Source organism: Canis lupus, chromosome 22 (genome assembly GCF_003254725.2).
Source record: "Canis lupus dingo isolate Sandy chromosome 22, ASM325472v2, whole genome shotgun sequence".
NCBI lineage: Eukaryota > Metazoa > Chordata > Mammalia > Carnivora > Canidae > Canis > Canis lupus.
Genome location: NC_064264.1, coordinates 46,842,156 through 46,864,966, shown reverse-complemented (window position 1 = coordinate 46,864,966; position 22,811 = coordinate 46,842,156). Strand labels below are relative to the sequence as shown.

Genomic DNA, 22,811 nt, shown 5'->3' with positions numbered 1-22,811 from the left:
GTTTCAAGATTCTATTGATATCATTTAGAATAGTTGAAAAGTTTTTATAAATATTTATTAACCGCTTGTTATTTCTATTTCTCTGGGAGGAACCCCTGAAGTTTTATGAATAAAAGCTACTTTTTATTTTCAAAAGCAACCCCCCATAAAAATTGTAATTGAGGTGGAAGAGTTCTAACAGTAACGCTCAATATCAGAGAAAGGAGGCAGATGAAATTTTCACTGTCCTCCTGGTAGGAAACTGACAAATAGGGAGGAAGGCATCAAGCTGCCGGCTGAGAGAGGCATGGTGCTGTGTAAGGCATCTGGTCATCTGCTTTAAAGTCTCTCACCACTGCACACAAAGGGGATTTTGTAGGCTAGCTGATCTGTGTGTGTGTGTGTGTGTGTGTGTGTGTGTTGGTGTGTATGTGTTGTTCAGAAATCACATACTTGCATCCTGAAACCAGGAAACACAAAACATATATATAAAGGTTTAGAAGGTGGGAAAGAAAAATAGATTAAGAAATGAATTCTGCTCCTGACCTAATGGAAGTGATAGTCACGTAATGATCATCTAGTGGTGAGGATGATTTTTAGAGATGCCAAGGAAAAGGTGATAATGTTGAGAGAAACCGGACTGACCCTGTCCATTAGCCCTAGGGAGAGGAGGGGGACTGTGAGTGATCTCTGCTACACTCTTAACCCTGTGAATGCTGGGACCACCACAATCATCTTGTTCACCACAGTAGCCCCAGCACCTAGAACAGGGCCTGGTGGATGCAGGCACTGAGAAATGTGTGTTAAATGAATGCCTGGATAAATAATGATTTTGAGATTATGAGCACAAGGAGTGCAAAGACAGCATTACTAGGAACTTCAATGGAAAAAAAAAACAGATGCTAAATAAAGATGATGCTAGTTTGCAGCAGGGAGAGGGAGAAAGATAAAGAGTTTGGTCACTGATGCATGAGTTCGTCAGTACTTTTGCAGAACACAGAGTTAACAATGGCCTTCAACAGTGCAGCACTCATAGAGTGGTTAAAGAACCTAGCTTAGGGGACTCCTGGGTGGCTCAGCAGTTGAGCATCTGCCTTTGGCTCAGGTTGTTATGCTGGGGTTCTGGGATCAAGTCCCGCACTGGGCTCCCCACAGGGAGCCTGCTTCTCCCACTGTTGTATCTCTGCCTCTCTCTGTGTCTCTCCTGAATAAATAAATAAAATTTTTTAAAAAATAACCCAGCTTAAAGGGGTTTCAGACTATTTCAGAGACAGTCTGTATCTCTTATTTTAAAGATAAAGAGCTTTGCCCAGGGCTCACTCACATTCAACTCTCGCTTTTCTGTCCACTAGTATTTTATTTTACTACCTCATTGAGTTTGTTATTTCCCAATCTGGAAATCTCACTGCTCAAACCTATCTCTCGACTTCACTATGTAAAAATCTGACAGTCTCTGCACTATTTTATTTTATTAATCTATTAACTTCATCCACTGAAAGATTTATTTCCTTAGTGTGAGCCAGTGTCTCCATTTCATAGTATTTGGCCTAAAGCCAATATATGTCAGCTTTTAACATAGTCCTTTATACAAGACCTGGTCAATTACTATTAGAAATCTAAATGAAAGATCAGGCTCCGGTTTTAGCTTCATCAGACATGTGCTTCATGAGGTGATAGCATCTTTTCTTTTCTCAGAAGAAAACGCCAACTTTCCATTTTCTCTACTCCTACCTGTAAAGAAGTATTCCTGGTCTGCAGAAGAGCAAGAACAAAGCCATTTCCCAGGTGGTCTGATGGAAATGATGCTTTCAAACAGATAGATATACTCCAAACTAAGAGATCTTAGATTGAAATGTGCCCCAGTGGGCTATATAATAGTAATCAGGCTAACTTACTCAAAGACATATTTTTGGAACACTCCTCACCCTCACAGAGGTGGAGAGACAGGGCATTTACTCTGAAATGAAACCTAAGATCTGCTTTGCAAAGAATTTCTAAAACAGAATTCTGAAGCTCAAAGTGAAGTCCCCCTTCTTCTTGCATGTGAACAAGCCGTGTGTATCTTGCACACTCTCAAGTGAAGTCTGTCAGTTAAAGCTCCTCCACCTAGCTACATGAGGCTCAAAGTCAGCCCTCCTTACAGGAAAGAAATCTTACAGCTAAAAAGTTCCACTGAATCACCAAAGAAATACATGCTGGCTACCTATTTTCAACCCAAACCAGTTTTTCACTCTTTATTCCTTTATGCTTTTAATTGTGGAAAATTTCAAACATACGCAAAGGTAGACATCCCTATGTACCCAGAATCCACCTTCAGAAGTATTAATTCATGGCCAGTCTTGATCTTTACCCTAATTTACTTCCCCAATCCAGAAAACTGTTTAGAAATTCCCACTCTACTACTCCATTATTAAATTAGGTATGTTTCCCTAAAAGACAAAGATTCTCCCTTTCAAATCATAACCATAATAAGTCACAGGCCCCCAAAATCAACATTTCCTTGATATTGTCATTCACTATTCATACACTTGATTTGTCCTATAAATGATCTTCTTAAAATTACAATTTGTTTCTTTAAATCAGTACCAACACAGGGAACATTCACTATGATTGGTTGGTAAGTTTGATTTCTTATAGTCTATAGATTTGTTGAAGAAATCACATCGTGTGTTCAGTAGAGTGTCTCAAAGTCTGGATTTTGCTGACTGCCTCTCCATAGCATCACTTAACTTATTCCTCCTCTACTATCCACATTTCTTAGACATTGATAGATTTACCAAAAGCTTGGTCTAATACTGGTTCAATTTGGGCAGTGACAGGCAATACCACTTCAAACACAACATGTATACTTCCATCAGGAGAGATATGATGTCTGGCTGTCTCTCTTTTTACAAAGTTGATATTGACAATCACTGCCTCAGTCAAGTAATTCATTATAGTTGCATGAAGATAATACTCTCATTCAATCATTCCTTCTTCATTTACTATCTGGAAGATTCCTACAAAGTTAAGCTTCTTCTCATCAGATATTTGGTTATCCTCTGGTACTGTTTATATAAGAAAGGCAAGCTAAGTACTAAATTTTCCCTTTATTCACCAATTTTTTTAGAAAATTGAGTTTTGGATCTTAGAAAATTGATTCATGAATTTGGGGGGAATTGTTTACTATGAATCCATGGATGTAAACATATCCAATATTTTGAAATTCATTGCAGTTATTCTTTTTGATGTTTAAACTCTTCCAGCTTTATCCAGCAGAAGTCCATTAGAGTTGGCTCCTGACTTCTTTCAACATGACCCTAGCAATCTTTGATATTTTCCTTGATCTCTAGAATGATAAAATATTGTAGGTTCATTTTGTATACTTCTTACCCCTGACCAGGAATCAGCCATATTTAAAGAAGTTCTTTCATTTTAGATAAAGATGGTATCTAGGAACAGCAACCACGGTACTACAGGTGTTCACTGCTACTGAATTGGTCATTGTTTCTGCAGTTTTTTGATGGAGAAAGCTAGTATTACACACAAACATACACACATGCATGCATATGTTCACATAAATGTATGCCCATACATATACACAAAATACCTCATGAGTTAATAATGACACTTCCAATTCAGAATCAGGACCACAGAGCTTTAATTCAAAATCACTGATCATGTATCTATCTCTTAACATCCATCCTCCCTGCCCAAAATCCCAGTACTCAATAACACCAACATAATTACTAGTTTTATTTATTATATATCACACAGTCTGATTTCAAGACTACCATCAATGACATAATTGCTAAAAAACAGTTTAAGATTTTTTTGCAATTATTTTCATCCTCGGGGGCACATCCTTCTAAGGATGTTCAGATCACTGTTTTGAATCACTTGGGATGGCTGGCTCATCCCTTTGTGGTTACATTGCCAAATGAATATACAATCAGATTCATCTATTTCATTTTACTCCTGATTTGAGAGGATTATCCTTTAAAATTCAACTTTGTATTATAATTATGTAAAATATGTACATGGTTCCAAAGGCAAATTGACAAAATAGCATAATTCAATTCCCTTCCTCCCTCCTGAAAGCTAACATTTTTATTTAATTTCATGTTTATCCTTCTATGTCCTAAAATATATGTGCATGTGTATATAATTATATTTATATTTATATCTCTCTTTTCTCCATAAATAGTATCACTATTTTACACACACTTATTTTATACACACTTTTCTCGACCTTTTTTTCTACTTAACATTATATTCCATAGATCACTCCTCAGATAGGTAGGTAGAGAGACAGAGGCAGAGACAGAGAGACAGAGATCTTCCTAATACTTTTTTTTACAGCATCACAGAACTCCATTGTTAAAATGTTCCATAGTTGATTCAACAAGTCCCAATTGATGGGCATGTGGGTTTTTTCCAATCTTTAACTACTACAAATAGTGCTGTAAACAATAGCCTTGGTCATACACGTTTCCATACTTTTGTCATTTCCTCCAAGTGGGGAGCCCTTCATTTTACAATTTAAACAGAGAAATAAATGTCACCAAAATTTTAAAAATAAAAAACAAATGCAAGAAGCCTGAGAGGCATAAAGACTAAAAAATGACTCCAGAAAAAGTGAAAATAACTTAAAAACCTGGGCAGCCTGGGTGGCTCAGCGGTTTGACGCCTGCCTTCAGCCCAGGGCGGGATCCTGGAGACCCAGGATCCAGTCCCACATCAGGCTCCCCCCATGGAGCCTGCTTCTCCCTCTACCTAAGTCTCTGCCTCTCTCTGTGTCTCTCATAAATAAATAGAAATCCTTAAAAAAAAAAAAAAAAAAACTAGTTATATCCTCAGAGGGAATCAAGAAGATACTGTACTCACAAAATAAGAATAAACTGCTTTAAAAATGAGAGAACAAGAGTGAAATACCACCTGGAGAAAGTGTAAAATAAACTGCTCTTTCATGATCGGTATTCAACAAATACTGTCTAATGTTGATTCACTGGGGGATAAACATGTAATCTGTTATGTGTATGCGTGTGTATCTATCTACCTATCTCTACATTTTAAACTATTTACTTTAAACTATATTTAAATTAAATATATGTTTATATAAATAATTAAATATTAAACTATATTTAAAACTATTTAAATATTTTAAATCATATTTTAAATTCTGTTCTGTTTAAACAAAAATATGGAGGTGATTGCCTCTGGGCATGGTATTAGAGTTGGGAAACTGTTTTCATGCATACCTAGAATTTTTTCAAAATAACATTTTAATTAAACATAAAATAAGAGAATGAATAAATAAATATGAGCTGGTATTGATATGCTTTCATTTGCAACATGTTTCCCAGAGCACTGAGGAACCAAAGACTATTCTTACCTGCTGAATACCTTCCAAAAGAAATGTTAACAGGTGATAATTTACTCTGATGTCCAAAACACAGTGTGACAAGCATGATTTACTTATAGCTAACACATTCCCCTTGGAGCTTGCTCAGCCTCCTTCTTCTGTCCATCATTCTCTTGCTCTCTTTTCCATTTAACTGGTCATAATAATAATAATTAAAGTACATTACTATCCTTTATATGTTATCTTTCTTCCATGATCCCTTTTCTGTTCATAAAATTCAGGTGAATGGAATATTTTACTTTCCTTTCACAGAAAGCAAAATTAAGTTAATTTGAAATGCAATTCCCAATTGATTTTCCTCTTATTTACTAGCCAACAATTAACAAGAAAATGATATCTTTCTTAAACTAAATAAATGTTATTGTCCTCCAAATGCCATTTTTTCCCAACCTGAAAATTTATCTCTTCTAAGAAGCCAAGTCTTGTTTGTCCTCACTCAAAGAAAGCATTTTGTTCTATCACGCTGGACATGTTTGCTTGTGTATTCCATAATTCCACTCTTATGATAACAGGTTTTATCTCCTTGATAAGTATGTAAATGAGACTGATCTTTCTGTAGTTCTCAAGTTCTTTATAGTTGGGAGTTAATGTTAGAAAATTTCAGCTACTCAGACGCACTGATATGTCAACTCACACACTTTGACAAATATGTTAATAACTTTATCCTTGAATTAATTCAAGACTCTTGGTTGCATTGCATTAATTCCTTGATGAGAGTGATCTGAATCCCAGCTAAGGTCTTTATAACTGTGCTACAGTGGACAAGTCACTTAACTTCTGTGGGATTTGATTTCTTCCTCCACAAAATGGAGATAACACCATCCATTTCACAGAGTTACACTGGACCACCAGACCTAAAATGATATCTTCATCATTCTCTTTCCTCTTTATCTGATCTATTTTTCTTAATCACGTACTTCTGTTTTCACTCTATTTTATCTATTCTTTATTTACTACCTGTCTCCCATACTAGACTGCAAATTTTCTTTTTTAAAGATTTTATTTATTTTTAGGGAGGCAGAAAGAGAAAGAGAGAGAATCTCAAGCAGACTCCATGCTGAGCACAGAAGCCAATGCAGGGCTACATCTCAAAACCCTGAGATCATGACCAGAGCCAAAATCAAGAATCAGACACTTAACCAACTGAGCCACTAAGGTGCCTCTAGATGGCAAGTTTTTTGATGGTAGGGCTCCTCCTGTTTTTTTCACATCTATATCTGCTGCCCCAAAAACAATCCTTTGCACATAGCTCCTGCTTAATAAATGTTTCTAGAATGAATGGCTGAATGTAGAACATTGCTGAAAGATTAAAGTGAGATGATGTATATATAATGCTTGGTGTTTTGGCAAAAAGCAAGCACTAAATGAAAGGTAAGTATTAATATTTTTCTATGTCTATTGAGTCAATACTTTCTATTTTTTTACCTAATATTAAAAGACAAGAGGAGCAATACATCTAGAGATGAGGACAAAGAATTCATTTTGTTCTTCTGCTTTCTCCTTTTCATCACTAACTGTATGAGTTCTTCTCTCAACAATTAGAAGCAACATGAGGTACCTGAGCCATTTGTGGACAGAGGTCCAGAGTGATTATTTTTAGGAAGCTTAAAAAACACTAATAATACTGATTGTAAATAATAATTTATAAACACAGATAAAAATGTTACTATGTTCCTAACAAAAAGCAGTAACAAATGTTCGTTCTAAAATCAAAGTATAGTATAATGTTGAGGACAATCAGGTCAAAGGAAACTAACAGATGAACTCTATGCTAAATGGATCTGTTAGTGGGGAGAAAAAAGCTATATGGCAGTTCTCAAACTAATGCACTGTAGGGCACTAGAAAATATTTTTAATTTTTGAGAAAAACTAGCCCCATCTGACAGACACTGCATGAGTTATTAGTCAAGACAGTTCATAGTTTCATTGTGAGACTGCATTACACACCTTTGATGATGTTGTATCTTTGCAAAGCTGGGTTTGGGGCAGTTGATGTGAGAAAACACAAGTACTGCACGAAGACCAATGTGGAACAGAAAATGAGAGTGATGGTGTCCAATCTGATTTCAGAGTCCACGAAGTTGTACACTGCTCAATAATATTCCATTTATAAGAATTAAAATATTTTTTCTTTCTACCTACATGAATGAACTTTTTTTTAACAGATACAATAGTTAGGACATAAATATTCATTAAACTGTCTGAACCTAACCACTTCATAAGCAGAACCATTAAGTTTATTTGCTTGGTTTATGTCTGGGGCCCCCAGGGAAAATATTACTGACAACTAAGGGCTCCGTGAATCAGTGAGGTTTGGAAACCTCTGCTGTACAAGCTATAGACAAACCGCAAGATCACATGTTGAGCCGAAAACAAAACACATAATTTGCCAAGACATCCTAATATCCTGTGAGATGTCCTGGAGGCCCACTGAGAGAAGACTAGTGTCCAAGAAGAGATATCCGAGCAACCAGAGGGCTGAGCAAGCAAGGATGTGGAATCCAAGTGTGAAATGCAGCTCTTGGAGGGTGTTTGATCCCATGGGAACAATGCCCACAGCCTAGGCCATCCTTGCCTGCGGCCAAAGAAAGAAAGGAAAGAAAGGCATTTCAAACACACAGTGTCAACTCTGAACCAGGAAGCTACTCGACAGGATAGATACAAGAGGGGAGGGATGGGCAGGGGTCAATGGATGAAGACTGGTAAGAAAGCTAGAAAGGCAGCATTTCTTGTCATTGGTACTTTGCCCTCAACCACCTTCTGGAAGGTTTCATCTTAATAGATATAATATTGGCTTTTTAATTAGATATCTGCATATTTCCTATCGTAAGCTGATCCTAAAACTAGGTGATTTAGCGGTCTTAACCAAAAACCTAAGGTCTAAGTTTCTTCATTAAAAGATATTCATCTAATCTATCTGTAGATATACTGACATCTCCCTTGCCACAGCTTGGTCTGCTATTATGTCTTTCCCAATCTTTTTCTGTTTTTAACGATTTTAATATAATCTCACTAGACCACATGCAGGTGCATATGCATGCATACAAAATAAGCCCCTTAGTTAATCATTCTTATTCTCAGATTCAATTCATTTGCGTCTACCTAGTTTCTGTGCTATGCCAAGGCCTCCTTTGCTGTCCATCTACTGCTTGCTTCATCATTTTGCATTCTTTTAGGTTTCCAAAATAATGAAGCATTTCAACCATTTCTATGTGTATCAGCTACACAGTTAAGTGGATGCACTGGCTCCTCACCCCCATCTCCCTACTCCACAGCACTGAGTTCCCCCTCACAGTCCCAGCAAGGTCCTTATCAATCGTGTCTTTAGTTTTTCCTTACTCATCGGCTTTTCTCCAGTTGCTAGCCTTAAACACACAAACACACACACACACACACACACACACACACACACACACACTTCTCCCACCATTTTTAAACTTCAGGAGATCTGCAGACATAAGGAAATTCCTTGGCTGCATCTTTGCTCCAGCAGGAGAAGCTCACTAACAGGATCACATGAAATGGCTTATTTTTAGGCAAGAGGAAGTAAATGTAAGTAGGCTGAACTGCACCCATATCAAGTTGCTCTTCTCCACTTAAAGTTTTCTCTTCTATTGGAGGCAGCAGGCCAGATTCAAATCCTAGCATCCCCATTGATTAGCTGTGTCCCCTTAAGAAGGGCATGGAAACTTCCTGCTTCCCAGTGGCCTCATCTGTAAGACAGTGATAATGATACACCTGAGTCTAAGTGACGGACAGACAGAACACGGCACCCAGAAGTACCATCATTCCCTTTTTCTTTCCTGTGTTGCTTACTCTCGACATTAACTGCTAATCAATTAAACATTAAAGTTATCAGTATGGATCATGTGATGGTCCTGAAATGCTATCAATGGAAACTCTAAAATACAAATCAGGTAGTTTCATTTTTATCATCAGCAAGATCTCATTTTTCCTCATAGCTATGCTTCCAGTCTCCAGCAAGCATTTTCACCAGGTAGGCTAACAGAAACAAACAAAATGAGCCAAATTGGCTTATTAAGACAGATACCCTTGCTCCTGAGCCCTGCTCTCTTCACATTGTGTACATACACATTTTGAGAACTCATCGTTGGGATGAGATCAGCAGAGAGCATGTGTGGTATTAAAAACACTCCTGTTGGAGCCTGGAGGTAGCATGATGGATGACATACTTGCACAAGGTTCCTTTCCACTCTGTGATTCCATAACTCTTCCAAGACAACTTCTAAAATTTCAACACTACTGAACAATTTTCCTACAGCAGTGTTATTTAAATATGGGACTTTGATTTACATGGAAAGGGTAGGATTGTCCTCAGTCTAAAGAGAGAAAAACACCACTCTGGAAATCGGAACTCAAAATGGAAATCCCACTTCTCTGATCATCGGTCACTGGATCTGAAAAACGTGGGCTGAAACATACAGTAAACTTGTATGTTTCATTCAACTGTGACATTCTGATTCTAGGGTAGGGTTGCAGCCAATCACAGTGCCGGGTACAACAGCAGGCCTTATACAATCATGGAAGAGCCGCTCCCTCTTCAGAAGTGCCCTGGGACCCTGGCCACTGTCAGCACTGCTTACCTCTGAGAAAGGGGTGGGGGTAGAGAAAAAGAAAAAAATAATAGAAGTTGATTAGGATCTGTAGATTCTCCTTCCTCTCTATTCCAAAATAGTAACTTCACATAACTGATCAAGGATGTGCCTATGTGCACCAGAAACATCCAAGAAAGAATTCACATAGGTCTTAAAGATAATGATCCTCCTTATCAATGATGCTATTTTCTTTGGGGGCTCAGAAATTATCCAAACTCCCGGCTGCCACAGTCCTCTTTCCCCCTAAACAGCATATACATTTCCTCCTTGCTTGCCCCACAGAGTGCTTAATTAGCGCTATCATGGGCCCAAAATAAATAGCAGACTAGTCCTCAACTGTCTAAAGGCCCAGATTATTTTAATATTCCAAGAGTAACCAAGGCAACCAGAATTTAAGAAACAATATTGCTGCCAATAAAGCCTCTGATTTGTTCGATTTTGTAAGACAGTTACTCTTTTAAATTGAAAAAAAAAATGGTGCTAAGTTTTAACAACACTTGGAAAAATTCTCCGTATTAACTTCCAGCTTTATAATATAAGCCCACACCAATAAAATCTTAATCATCATCAAGCATTTCACACATACACACACACATGCATGCACAGTATATTTATATATCAGAGATACCACACGTTAGGCATATATATATATATAATATATATATATATATATATATATATATATATATAAATACATATATCCAAAGAGAATTTTCATAGAAACGTTAATAATTTCCATAAAAATCCTCATATACTCACATGCATGACACTTGCATACAACATTTCAATTAATTACCTATTCCTGAAACACTTGGGTACTTGCACGATTCAGCAGAATTAATGCAGCATTAGTGTGAGGACATAGTAAAAATTGTCTAATAAACCCTTCCTCAAGATGCTTCATGTTTGCAAAGCACTGAGGCTCAGTAAATGACCCAGAAGCCTGGCAGAAATGCTCCAATCTGTTCTGCACAACATCAGGCCTCTTCTGGCCCTGTTTGATTTAGGCCAGGCGAGTCACATGGGAGATCCTCAGGCAATAAGGAAAGATAGAGCGAGAGCACATGGCACTCTGCAGCCCCCAGAAGCCAATTCAAAAATAGACTTCTGTCCTTCCTCCTGAACAAATACTGGAACTGTGATAGGCTGTGGCAAAATAAGTCTGGCAGAAGGGAAAGTAGAAGAATTAAAGATGTCCCTTTTTTTAATAATAGCTACCATGTTAACACACCAGCTCTGGAAGAAACCTGGGTAAAGTTTGGTCAAGTCTGAGGGGAACCTGGAGGACATTAAGTATTTAAGAATAGTAATGTATTCTTCCTGATTCAAGGCCCCTGACCTGCCATATCTTAGAAGCATTTACTTTAGAAAACCTGTAACTGTGGATTCCGTCTCTGCCCCTTTTGGGTGTAAACCTTTTTAAAATTCTCTTGCCAGTTTTACAACCCAGGAATGGCTTCTCAAGGATCTGGGAGCCACCTCTTTGAAATGCCATCAGCAAAGAAGAAAGGGCTCCTGTCTCCTGGTTTCTGTGGGAGGCGGGGTTGAGAATAGAAGTCTTACTTAGGTGGGTGTCTTGCTTCAAATTTTCAAACTATCTCCTAGCATAAAGATATGAGAAAAATTACTTTTCCTTTCTGTGAGGCCAAAGAGCAAACACAGATGACCAATGACCACCCTACCCTCCATCTCTTCAAACCTCCCTGGGCCTTTGTTTCAGTGGAGTTGAGTGTGGACTCTATTCAGGTCTCTCCTCTATTGCCATGTCCTTGGATAAAGTCTTCCTTGCCTCTTTAGCTTTGTCCAAAGTAAATTCTTTGACAATATCCACTGACCCTCCCTAAGAGAGGCCTACATTCCTCACATACACCCCCTGGCACCAGGTTTGGTACTATGAACTTGCTCCAGCCAATGAAAAGGAAACTGAAGAGATATGCAGGTTCCAGGCCAAAGCTGTGGGAGCTAGCCCATAGTTTGCCCAGGTTCCTCCTCCCCAGATAGAAGCCGATCCATCTACCTCGATTCTCAAGTGAAGACAATAGCCACAGTCAGTGAATCCACTGTAGGCACTCACATCACAAACAAGAAATACATTCTGGCAACTGTAAGCCACTGAGATGTTGGCAGCAATTGTGACCACAGCACAACCAGCAGTATTGAGTAGTCATGTGCCTATTGTGATATCCAGCCCCGCAGAAGGGAAGCTCTGAAATGAGCCCAGCATCTCCTGGAAACCCACCCCCTGACATTGCCTTCTGCAAACCAATAGTGAGCTTCAGATGCCCTCCTGGACAAGCCATCTCAGGGAACACTGGGTAAGCCATGAGGCTCTAAAAGCATCATGTGCACTGCATCTGCAGAGGTAAGCTTACAGGAATAAGGGGCCATGAACCCCAGGTGATGGTTTAAGGAGGTCTTTATTCAGTGTTTTTCAAAATATTCCACTCACATTCCTTCTAAAATATGAATGCAGTCCCTGTACATAGTTTTTACTTGTCGGCCCAAAGTTTCAAATTTTAAGAGTTAATTTTTTGTTAATAGAAGATACGAAATACTAAATATTTTGAGACAAAATAAGAATAAAATCAATTTTAACAGAAATGAGGATTTCATGCTACACGCTGATAAAATAGGTTTTAACTATCATATTGAGCACTGCGCTGAATTCAAAAGGAACCACATGAAATATGTATTTGCAGTCCTATCCAATATATCTTTAAAACTTTGTGAGTCCTGGAAAACATAGATGTTAGCTTAGAAAGAACTGGCACCACGAACCTATGTTGCACGGTTCAGCTTCATCCTTATCAGATAGATGTGAGACACAGAAAGGCAAGAAACTCACTAAGTTTAATTTTCTCAGGTAATCATTAAAAGAGTCCTCCTCCAAAACTAGTATTTCTAAGCACATCTTTTTTTTGGTGTATAGGGTAGTTCTCATCCTGCAGCAAATGTCCCACAGTAACACTTCAGATCAGTGAAGGGTAGGCCTTTATTTGCAAAGTGAGGGAAGAAAGGTACAGAGCAGGCCCTTTCTCAGGCAATTTTTGAAAACAATCAGTGTAAAAGTAGAGAATCTTGAAAGCAGTCTATTACTGCAAATCCTTGAGGCGATCCATGCATGAGTATACTCGGAAAGTGTGCATGCCCCTGTTGGAAGAAAATGTTTTATATACATACAAAACACAATTGGTGTATATGTGACAAAGAAGCAGATGAGCAGGCTAGTTCTCACAGGTGCTCTCTGGACTCACAAAACAAGTCTGAGCAGAAAGCCTACTCCCACTCAAGTGACCTTTTCCCAAGACAGGGGGACAACTTCTCGCTGCAATGGTATCTGCACAGCTCCAGTAAAGCACTAGGAACGGTTCCTAAATTAGCACTAAGAACTGAATTCCCCCAGAACTCAAATCATGGATCTTAGAATGCCTACACGACCATAAAATTTCCCAGTTTTATACATATTTAAGAATTCATGGGTAATATATCTAAACTCTTCTACTAAAAAGAACCCTGCTAGCAACTACACTTTTGAATCAAGAACTGTCAACACTGGCAGATTCAGAACTTCTGCTGAGAAGAATTTACCACAACAGAATGATCTAAGTACATCATGTCATGCAGTAGTTGTTTAATAATGATATATTCCTAGGCTGGGAGAGAAAGAGGTTTTTTTATTAAGCTATGGATACATTACATATCATTATAAATTAATCCTATGCCATTATTTCAATGGCATTTTCTGAACAGAGGACTCTAGTGCAACGTACCACCTGGACAGGCACCAAAGAAAATCTCATATACTGTAATGGTTTTAAAAAAAATTATCTCAGAAAGACTGACATACCAAAATGCATGGAAATGACACAGGAAAAAAATATCGTGCTTATATGCCCACTGCCCTATTGAAGCAGCATGCTACTCAAAACACAAAAGAGCAACTCCATAAATCAGTAACTCTCCTCCTTTCTTAAGATTTGGTGACTGTGATGATTCTAGTCTTATCAGAAGTCTGAGATCAGATACCAAAGTAAGGTTTTATATATATTAACATCAGATTACTTGGGCAACCTCTTGTGTGAGTAACTTAGTAGCTATGATGATTTTATCATATATTTCATTTGGGAAGGGGGATAGGTAGGACAAAAAAGTCATTACATTTTACATGGAAAAACATTAATAATAATCAAACATAATGGTTAATTAACATATCAAGCATAAACTAAACTACATAATCCCAACATGAAATCTGAAAAAGAACTGCTAGATAACAAAATGCAATGCCTTTCATCTTAACTGTGATAAATTTTTAATGGGCCAGAACTCTTTGTATCACAATCAACTTTGATTTGATAAAGCTAAATACCATAGTACAACAATCACAAGACAAACAGAATCCACACCACATTTTATCTCATTTTCCATTATATGAATTCCATCAAGTACTACTCTGTGATCTCCTCCCTACTTTGCCTCTGAGTTTCGGGATGTAAAATCTAGTACTAGATAAAAAGTTCCAGATAGCTATTTTCCCTACATTTCCAAACCAAAAGGTCCAAAACCAAACTGTAATTCTTTCCTGGCAACTTTCTTTTTCTTCCTGTATTCAGGAATACTATCACTACCTTAGGATGCTCTTCAACCATCTTCACACTCTATATCCAAACACTGGATGGGTGCCTTGCATGCTCAATCATTTGATTCAACAATTTAACTCCTTCTTTTATGTTTCCATCATCCCATTTTTCCTTCTTTTTTGTCTCTTTACCTTCTGTCATATCATTAGAGGGGCGTTGGAACTTAGGAGTCCATCCTCCACATCTCTTAAATTTTCTATCATTTCTTCCACATCTTTATCTCTGCTGCATTCTGGGGAATTTCCTTAGGTTGAGTTTCCAAAACATTGGTTTGCTATTCAGCTGCTTCCAGGCTGTTATTTAGCCCACTGGCTATGCTTTCATTTTAATAATTCTATTATTTCCAATATTTCTTAGAACACTTACTTTAGTCTTATAAATGTGAAGACATTTATCACCCTGAAGATATTAAATAGCTTCATTTTAAAGTCTTTTTCAGACTATTCTATTGTCTCTATTTCTTTGGGAGAAAATCCCTGTGTGTGTTAAGTGACTCTGATCTTCTTTAATGATGGTGCCCTTTGTAATTCTCTACTGACTTCCTCTTCCATGTGAGAAAATTTTCCCTTGTGCTCTTATGCTGAACCCAATCTATGTTCTTCTTCTACCAGAGATATGTATTTGTTGACTTTATAATCTTCTCTTTTACATATCTTATCTGAGCTTTGTGTGGGTAAAGGAAATTTCAATATATCTCCATCAGTCTTGAACTAAAGGTCTTTTATTACTTGTTTGGGGATTTTGACAATAGCCTCCTAACCCATCTCTCTTCCCTAGCCTTTCAAGTCACCTGGCAACCACTGCAATCCTTAACAATTCTGCTAAGAACTCAATCTTTGGGTTTAGTGTTATTCTTCTACCTAAAGTATATTTCAATTAAGAAAAAAAAGTGTAGAAAATGTGCTTCTAGATCCTTCACTCTCAAGAGAAAAGAACTGCAGAGTAGGAATCTTAGCAAAGACCATGAAAGGTAAAACCCCTAATCTTAGCCCTATATCTCCCTCCCCACTCCATCTCTTCATAATCACCACCCGCTAACCATCCCAACTACTCAGAGAATCAATGCAATTTCACGTTTCCCTGCTTTTGCTGAGGTTTCACTTCACTTCCATATCCCATTCACTTGCCAAGACCCAGACAAAATCCCATCTCCTCTATGAAATCTTTCATATGTTATGGACATTTCATGATCTGGGCCTCCATAAGATATTACTCATATCCCTATTGGTGTATTTATCTCATTCTGCCTTAATGCTTAGAATCCCCAACCAGGGGGCACCTGGGTGGCTCAGTCGGGTAAGCAGCCAACTCTTGATTTCAGCTCAGGTCATGATCTCAGGATCATAGGATCAAGCCCCAAATCGGGCTCCATGCTGGGCATGGAGCCTAATTAAAATTCTCTCTCTCTCTCTCTCTCTCTCTCTCTCTCCCTCTGCTCCTCCTCTCCCCAGTCTCTCTCTGGAAAAAAAAAAAAATCCCTAACCAGGCCACAACTTATTGATAACAAAGGTTTCTTAGTATTTCTTTCCCTATTTCAGCAGCACCTAGCCCAACAGTCAGCATATAATAGGCTTTCAACAACCTTTTTAAAATGAAAGATGACCCTTATTCCACTGACTAGAAATGCTATTTAGCAAATATATATTCATAAAATTAAATTCAAGGAATTAAGAAATTAAAGAAAGTGAAGATATGCAAACTAGGATTCAATATCATAGCTTTAGAGCGTAGAAAAAATAAATTTCTTCTTCTTGACATTCTGAATCTGTACCAGCCCCAAATAGCACCTCCCTTTCTAAAAAGCTTCCAGTCATAGCCCAGTCCTCTGGGCTCTTTTGTGTGCCTGCATGCCTCTTTCATTGGATTTACCCCCCAAAAGGCAACTGTCTGTGTATCCATGTACACCACTAGATTATGTCCCCTCTGAGAGCAGAAACCAGATACACTGTTTATCAGAGAATAAATAAAAGTGTGTTGGCTAAATAAATGCTTAAATACCATATCTGCCCTTATTTGTCCTCAGAACAACCGCGAGCTGTAAGAAAAGCTATTATTATTCTCATTTCCAATAAATAAACCAGAGTAAATGGAAGTTAAAGAACTCATGGTCACAGGAGAAGGGAACTTGGTAGCAGAATTTAGGTCTTCTCGAAATAAATCACCACCTTTCTTTTTACTCCTATATAATAGGACACATCCATGGTCAGAAATATATAAATGGGACAACTTGGATCTCCTTACATAAAGGAAATAACCCTCACAATAACATAGTGAATAAAACCAACCTTTAAATAACCCAGAGTTCTGTTTCATCCATTCACTCCATACTAAGAGCTTCCAGAACATAACTAATATTATAAACAAAGTAGCATCCACACACTGGTCAGCACAGCATCACCATTTCTAGGTGCTCAGGGTAACCATATAAATTTAAGCTGTTCTGAAGAACTCCAAAAAGTTATAAACATCACCAAATTTAGTGTATGTTAATTTGTACCCATTCAGCATTTTCATTACATGTCATATACCTTCTCCTACGAACAAGATGCTTTTACTAAAACCTCACATAACTATAGATTTTAAGTTATTATTGCTCTTATTATTCATTTAATTAGCTATTTATTGAGCATTTACTACATGTAAGAGCCATGTAAATTATCTCATTTTCTCTTCATAAAAATACTATGAATTAGGTACTATCATTACTGCATTTTAAAAATGAGAACTGGGGCTCAGAGATTCAAAGTAATATGTCCAAGGTCATGCAGCTAAGAAGATAGGGAGGTGAGAATAGCTCCTTGTCCCTTCTGGTGCCACAGTACTGGCTCCTCCCCACTATGGACACTGACCTACATTAGTGTTCACCAAAAGAATATATTTGGTCAGATATTCTCATAAGTTTGATATTATCATCAGGATGAACTGTATGAAATTGCTACTTTTATAAACTAAAAATAGTCAAGTGGCTTGACCTAACAGAATGAACTCAAAATCTTAGTATCTGTAGTTTTGGCTTCCTTAAAAATGTATCATTTTCTCTTTCTTTTGTATAGTATATGCATTTAGTAACTCCTGAAATTATTATTAAAAATTGCTAGTATAAGCAATAAGACATAAACACCAGTCAATCCTTCAAGTAATTTCCTAATTCTGATCGCAGATTGAATCTATGAGAAAAGAATTCTTCCCTTCAGAAAACTTTCCTCTGACCAGTACATGCTAGAGTTAGAGGGGGCAACCAGTTTCTGCAAACCAGCAACGATTTATTAGCATAGTATTCCCATTTCCTTTAAAACACAAATAAAAGCCTAAATAATTCCAAGAAAAGGAAATAAAATAAACAAAAGGAAATGCTAGCATTGGGGAAAGAGGGCTTAAAAATGAGGGCATTTGCCTTTTGGCCGGAACTGCCATCTTCCAGTAATTCGCCAAAATGACCAACACAAAGGGAAAGAGGAGAGGTACCCGCTATATGTTCTCTAGGCCTTTTAGAAAACATGGAGTTGTTCCTTTGGCCACATACATGTGAATCTATAAGAAAGGTGATATTGTGGACATCAAGGGAATGGGCACTGTTCAAAAAAGGAATGCCCCACAAATGTTACCATGGCAAAACTGGAAGAGTCTACAATGTTACTCAGCATGCTGTTGGCATTGTTGTAAACAAACAACTTAAGGGCAAGATTCTTGCCAAGAGAATTAATGTCCGCATTGAGCATATTAAACACTCAAAGAGCCGAGATAGCTTCCTGAAGCGTGTGAAGGAAAATGATCAGTAAAAGAAGGAAGCCAAAGAGAAAGGTACTTGGGTCCAACTGAAGTGCCAGCCTGCCCCACCCAGAGAAGCACACTTTGTGAGAACCAATGGAAAGGAGCCTGAACTGCTGGAACCCATTCCCTATGAATTCATGGCATGATAACTGTAAAGAAAATAAAAGACCTCAGGATTGTAAAAAAAAATAAAATAAAATGAGGGCATTTGCGCAGCCCATTCTCCTTTTCGCCTTCATTAGTCCCTGTGTCTTTCTTTCCTGTCTTAGAGGAAAAAGTGTCCTGCATCTTCAACTGTTGAGCATTAAGGAGGGCATGTGATGCCACGAGCACTGGATTTTATACACAACTGATGAATCACCAAATTCTACCCTGAAATTAATAATTTAATTATTAATTAATGTGTATGTTAGCTAATTTGAATTTAAATAAAACAAAACAAAACAAAAAAAGAATAATCCTCTCAACCACTCTCTTCATCCCAGCCTGACTTCTGCTCTGAGAACTTCCTCTGTAAATCTTTCCCTCTTGCTGTTCCCTCCCTCCTGGCTTCAGCTCTCAGATTACACACAAGCTTGCCAGGGTCTCCTGCATCTACACGGAGGCCACCATTCCCTGGGACTTTTGTCCCCTTCTTCCCCTTCTCTTCGCTGCCAAAAGGATTAACAAAGTGATATGTTCGCCTGTACCCCCTCACCTCCCACCCACTTGTCATCTCAAAGCAGCCTGGCTTCGCTGCCACTTCTCTGAAATCATTCTCAGCAATGGCCCCTGCGACCCCCTAATTACTAGTCTCTGGGTTCTCATCCTACTTGATCTCTCCCTAGCTGAGACTAATATCACCTCCTCCGGCCCCAACGGTCTCTCTGGGATTCACCAACACTAAACCTGTCTGGTTCTCTCCCTACCTCTATGACTGTTCCTCTCCAAGCCCTCCTTCTCTCTCTGTCCTCTTCACAGGTCCCTTCCTAGGCTCTTCCTTCCAAGAATTCAAGCTTCTCATTGTTCTTCTTGCTCTACTCTTCCCAATATATTCCTAGGATGCTCCACATCGAAATACTCAAAGCCATATTAGCTTTTTCTCCTCAAACCCATTCCATTTTTGCCCTAACTTAGATACATTTTGTCTCCCATATGAAAATCACCCTGCCCTTTTGAGATCCCTTCCCAAACTTATTCTGCAGCCTCACCTCCTATGACCCCTGGAATGCAGCCAAGCCACCATGGAGAAGCACCAGAGTCATCACCCAGGTGGTCCATGGCTTTCACGCCTTTATACATTTTGTTTCCTTCACTCCATATACCCTGTAAACTCAAGTTTCCACTGAACGTCATGTTCTTTGTGAAGCTTCCTCTTTTCCTCCTAAGAATATTCAGGTCCTCCTCAGCGTTCCCAAAGCACTTTGTACATGCCAGTAATTTACAATATCTACTACACTGATAGCATGGTAACTCTGTATGGCCTATCCCTTCTCATTCCTATTCTTTTCACTGTTTCTTAAAGAAAGGAACTGGGAAAAAATTTTTTTTTTAAAAAAAGGGACTGGATTATATCCCTCACCGTTCAGGCACACTAAACAAGTGCCTGGCTCCTAGTAGGTCTTCAAAAATATCCGTTTTATTTAACTGATCCAGCTGTCTGGTCAGGTTTATATACAATATTGTTCAGACATAAGGGTTTATGCTAAGTAATTTTTTAAATTCCTTTAAATACTAATAATTCATTATGTAACATACACACACACACACACAAACAAGAGGTAATTAACAGATTACTTTTTTTCCTACTGATATAAATATGTTATCACAAAATACAACCCTTTCAGGTTCGTGTCTGGAGAAAGTTGCCTCCACTGAACAAAGAAAACATATTCCCTTGAGAACACATATCCGTTTTGCAAGTCAGCCAACTGCTCACCACTGCTTTCTTAAAATCCTACTTTAAAAGTCCAAAATGACAAATTATCTCACAGGTCCCTAGGCAAATACTTCATTGCTTTCTGAAATGTCAGTGCTGATGTCTATCCCTCCTCAGTTTTTGCCTCATTTTAAACCAACAGAAATATCTCTTCCTGCCAGCCTACATTTTGTTTTATAAAACTCTTTTTTTCTCCTTTGTTATTTTTCAGAATATAATTTCTTTGATAAATTGCTCTTGATTTTTAAACTTTGGGAGTTAAAATACCTATAATTTCATTATCCTGTTAAAGGGCAGGAAGAAGAAACTGAGTCCCAAGTAAGATGGCCATAAAAGTGAAAACTGGAGGGGCACCTGGATGGCTCAATTGAGTGTCCCACTCTTGATTTTGGCTTGAGTCATGAGCTCAGGGTCATGGGATCAAGCCCAGTGTTGGGCTCCACACTGGGCATGGAGGCTGCTTGAGATTTTTCTTTCTCCCCTTCCTTCTCCAGCTGCCCCTCCCCCTGTTTGCCTGCTCTCTCTCTCTCTCTCTCTAAAATAAACAAATCTCTTTTTTAAAAAAAAGTGAAAACTGGAAAAATCATAGCAAAAGATTCTTCCAGCAATTACACTTACTAAATGGCACCAACTACTAAAGAAATGAGAAAGTAGGTTCTCAATTAAAAACATTATTATCACGTTTTAATCTTCATCAAAGTAAATGTCGCTATCCTTGTTTAACAGGTCAATAAACTGAGGTTCCAAGAGGGTTAGTAATTGCCCAAGGTCACCCAGATAATAAAGGGTAGTCCCTTGCCATATGGTGGAATGACTTGAAGTAATTTTCTCAGGAAAAACTGACCTGCCTGAAGGTTACTGTTTCTGCTCCCTGGCATGTGGTTCCTGGTCAATCACCATTGTCCTCATAAGGGAACAGCAATCCTATACTCTGCTTGCATTTATGCTGTGCAGCATGCTAAGAGCCTTCCTCCACTGTTTCATTTAGTCACTGAATGAGTTATACATGAGGCAGAGCAGAATTATCACCGTATAGATGAGGAAATGAAGTTCAGGACCTGAAGCTCAGAAACAAACCCAACATCTCCCAGTTAGTGGAGCACACTCAATGTATTCTCAAAGCCAACTATGCTCCTCAACATGGCAAACACGGCCCTAAATCAGCAGGATCTTGCCCGAGACCATCATCAGGAACTTGGCTCTACGATTCTGAAATTCAGTTGTAATAACTCATATTCATTCCTATTGGTCTAGGTGTTCTGAAACATACCCTTCTGTCATGCCGCTTAATCAGAGAGCAGTGCATCTTTCTCTCTTTGGATTTCTCATTGCAATGCTTATCCTCACCAAGCCACCTTTGGATTTTCAGCCACTGTTCGCACAGAGAGTCATTCTAAGAAAAGAAGGGTACAGCTGAAAAGCACCCACGCTATAAAACCAGGCTGCTGCTGGGTTCCATTCCCAGCTCTGCCATTTACCGTGTGACTTAGGCAAGTGATTTAAATCCTCTGTCCTCAATATACGCACTTGTAAAATGGGGAAGATGGCCCTAACTATCTCAAAGGGATTCTGTAATTCTATAGTGAGTTAATACCTCTAGAGTGCTTAGAATAGTACCGCCTACATAATAAAATTCAATAAATAAAAAAAATTCAATAAATAATAGATATTTCACAGATGGTCAGAAGGGTCCATATTGTGAGAAGAGAGAAATAAAAGGAAAATCACAGTGCACCTTGTGTGGCTCAGTCAGTTGAGTGTCCAACTCTTGGTTTCAGCTCAGGTCATGATCTCGGGGTGGTGAGAATGAGCCCCACACTGGGCTTTACACTTAGCATGGAACCTGCTTGAGATTCTCTCTCTCTCTCTCTCTCAGTCTCTCTCTCTCTCTCTCCCTCTGCCCCCTCCCTGCTCATGCTCTCTCCCTGTCTCTAAAGCCTGATGCTTTCAGAGGTCATTGTCTTGGTCTGCTCAGGCTGCTATAACAAAATCCACAGACTGACTACATGGCTTAAGCAACAGAAATTTACTTTCTCAGAGTCTGGAGGCTGAAAGTTAAGATCAAGGCGCCAGCAGGGTTGGTGTTTTGGAGAGCTCTCACCAAAGAGAGGAAATCAGTGTGTGAATGCAGGAAGAGAGAGTTTAAGCTCCCTGTGCCTTCCTTTAAAAGGACACCTTTAGAGGCACCTGGGTGGCTCAGAGTCCTGGGATCGAGCCCCATGTTGGGCTCCCTGCTGAGGAGGTTGCCTACTTCTTCCTCTTTCTCTGCAGCTCCCCCTGCTTGTTCTCTTTGTCTCAAATAAATAAATAATTTTTTTTTTAAAAAAGGCACTAATACAATCAGATCAGGGGCCCACCCTATGACCTCATTTAAACTTAATTACTTCCTTGGAGCCCCCATTGGCAAATATAGCCACACTGGGAGCTGAGCTCCAACTTGTGAATTTTGCCATGGGGGGGTGGAATTTTAGTCCCTAACAGTCACC

The 22,811-nt window shown here is 38.6% G+C and overlaps 1 protein-coding gene and 1 pseudogene across 3 annotated transcripts in view; one reads left to right on the top strand and one right to left on the bottom strand.

Moving 5' to 3' along the window:
* Positions 1-22,811, bottom strand: part of HS6ST3 (heparan sulfate 6-O-sulfotransferase 3) — a 631,758-nt gene that overhangs the window by 549,959 nt on the left and 58,988 nt on the right. The gene's annotated exons all lie outside the window — the stretch shown is intronic.
* LOC112655848 (60S ribosomal protein L21-like) lies at positions 18,039-18,591 on the top strand (annotated as a pseudogene).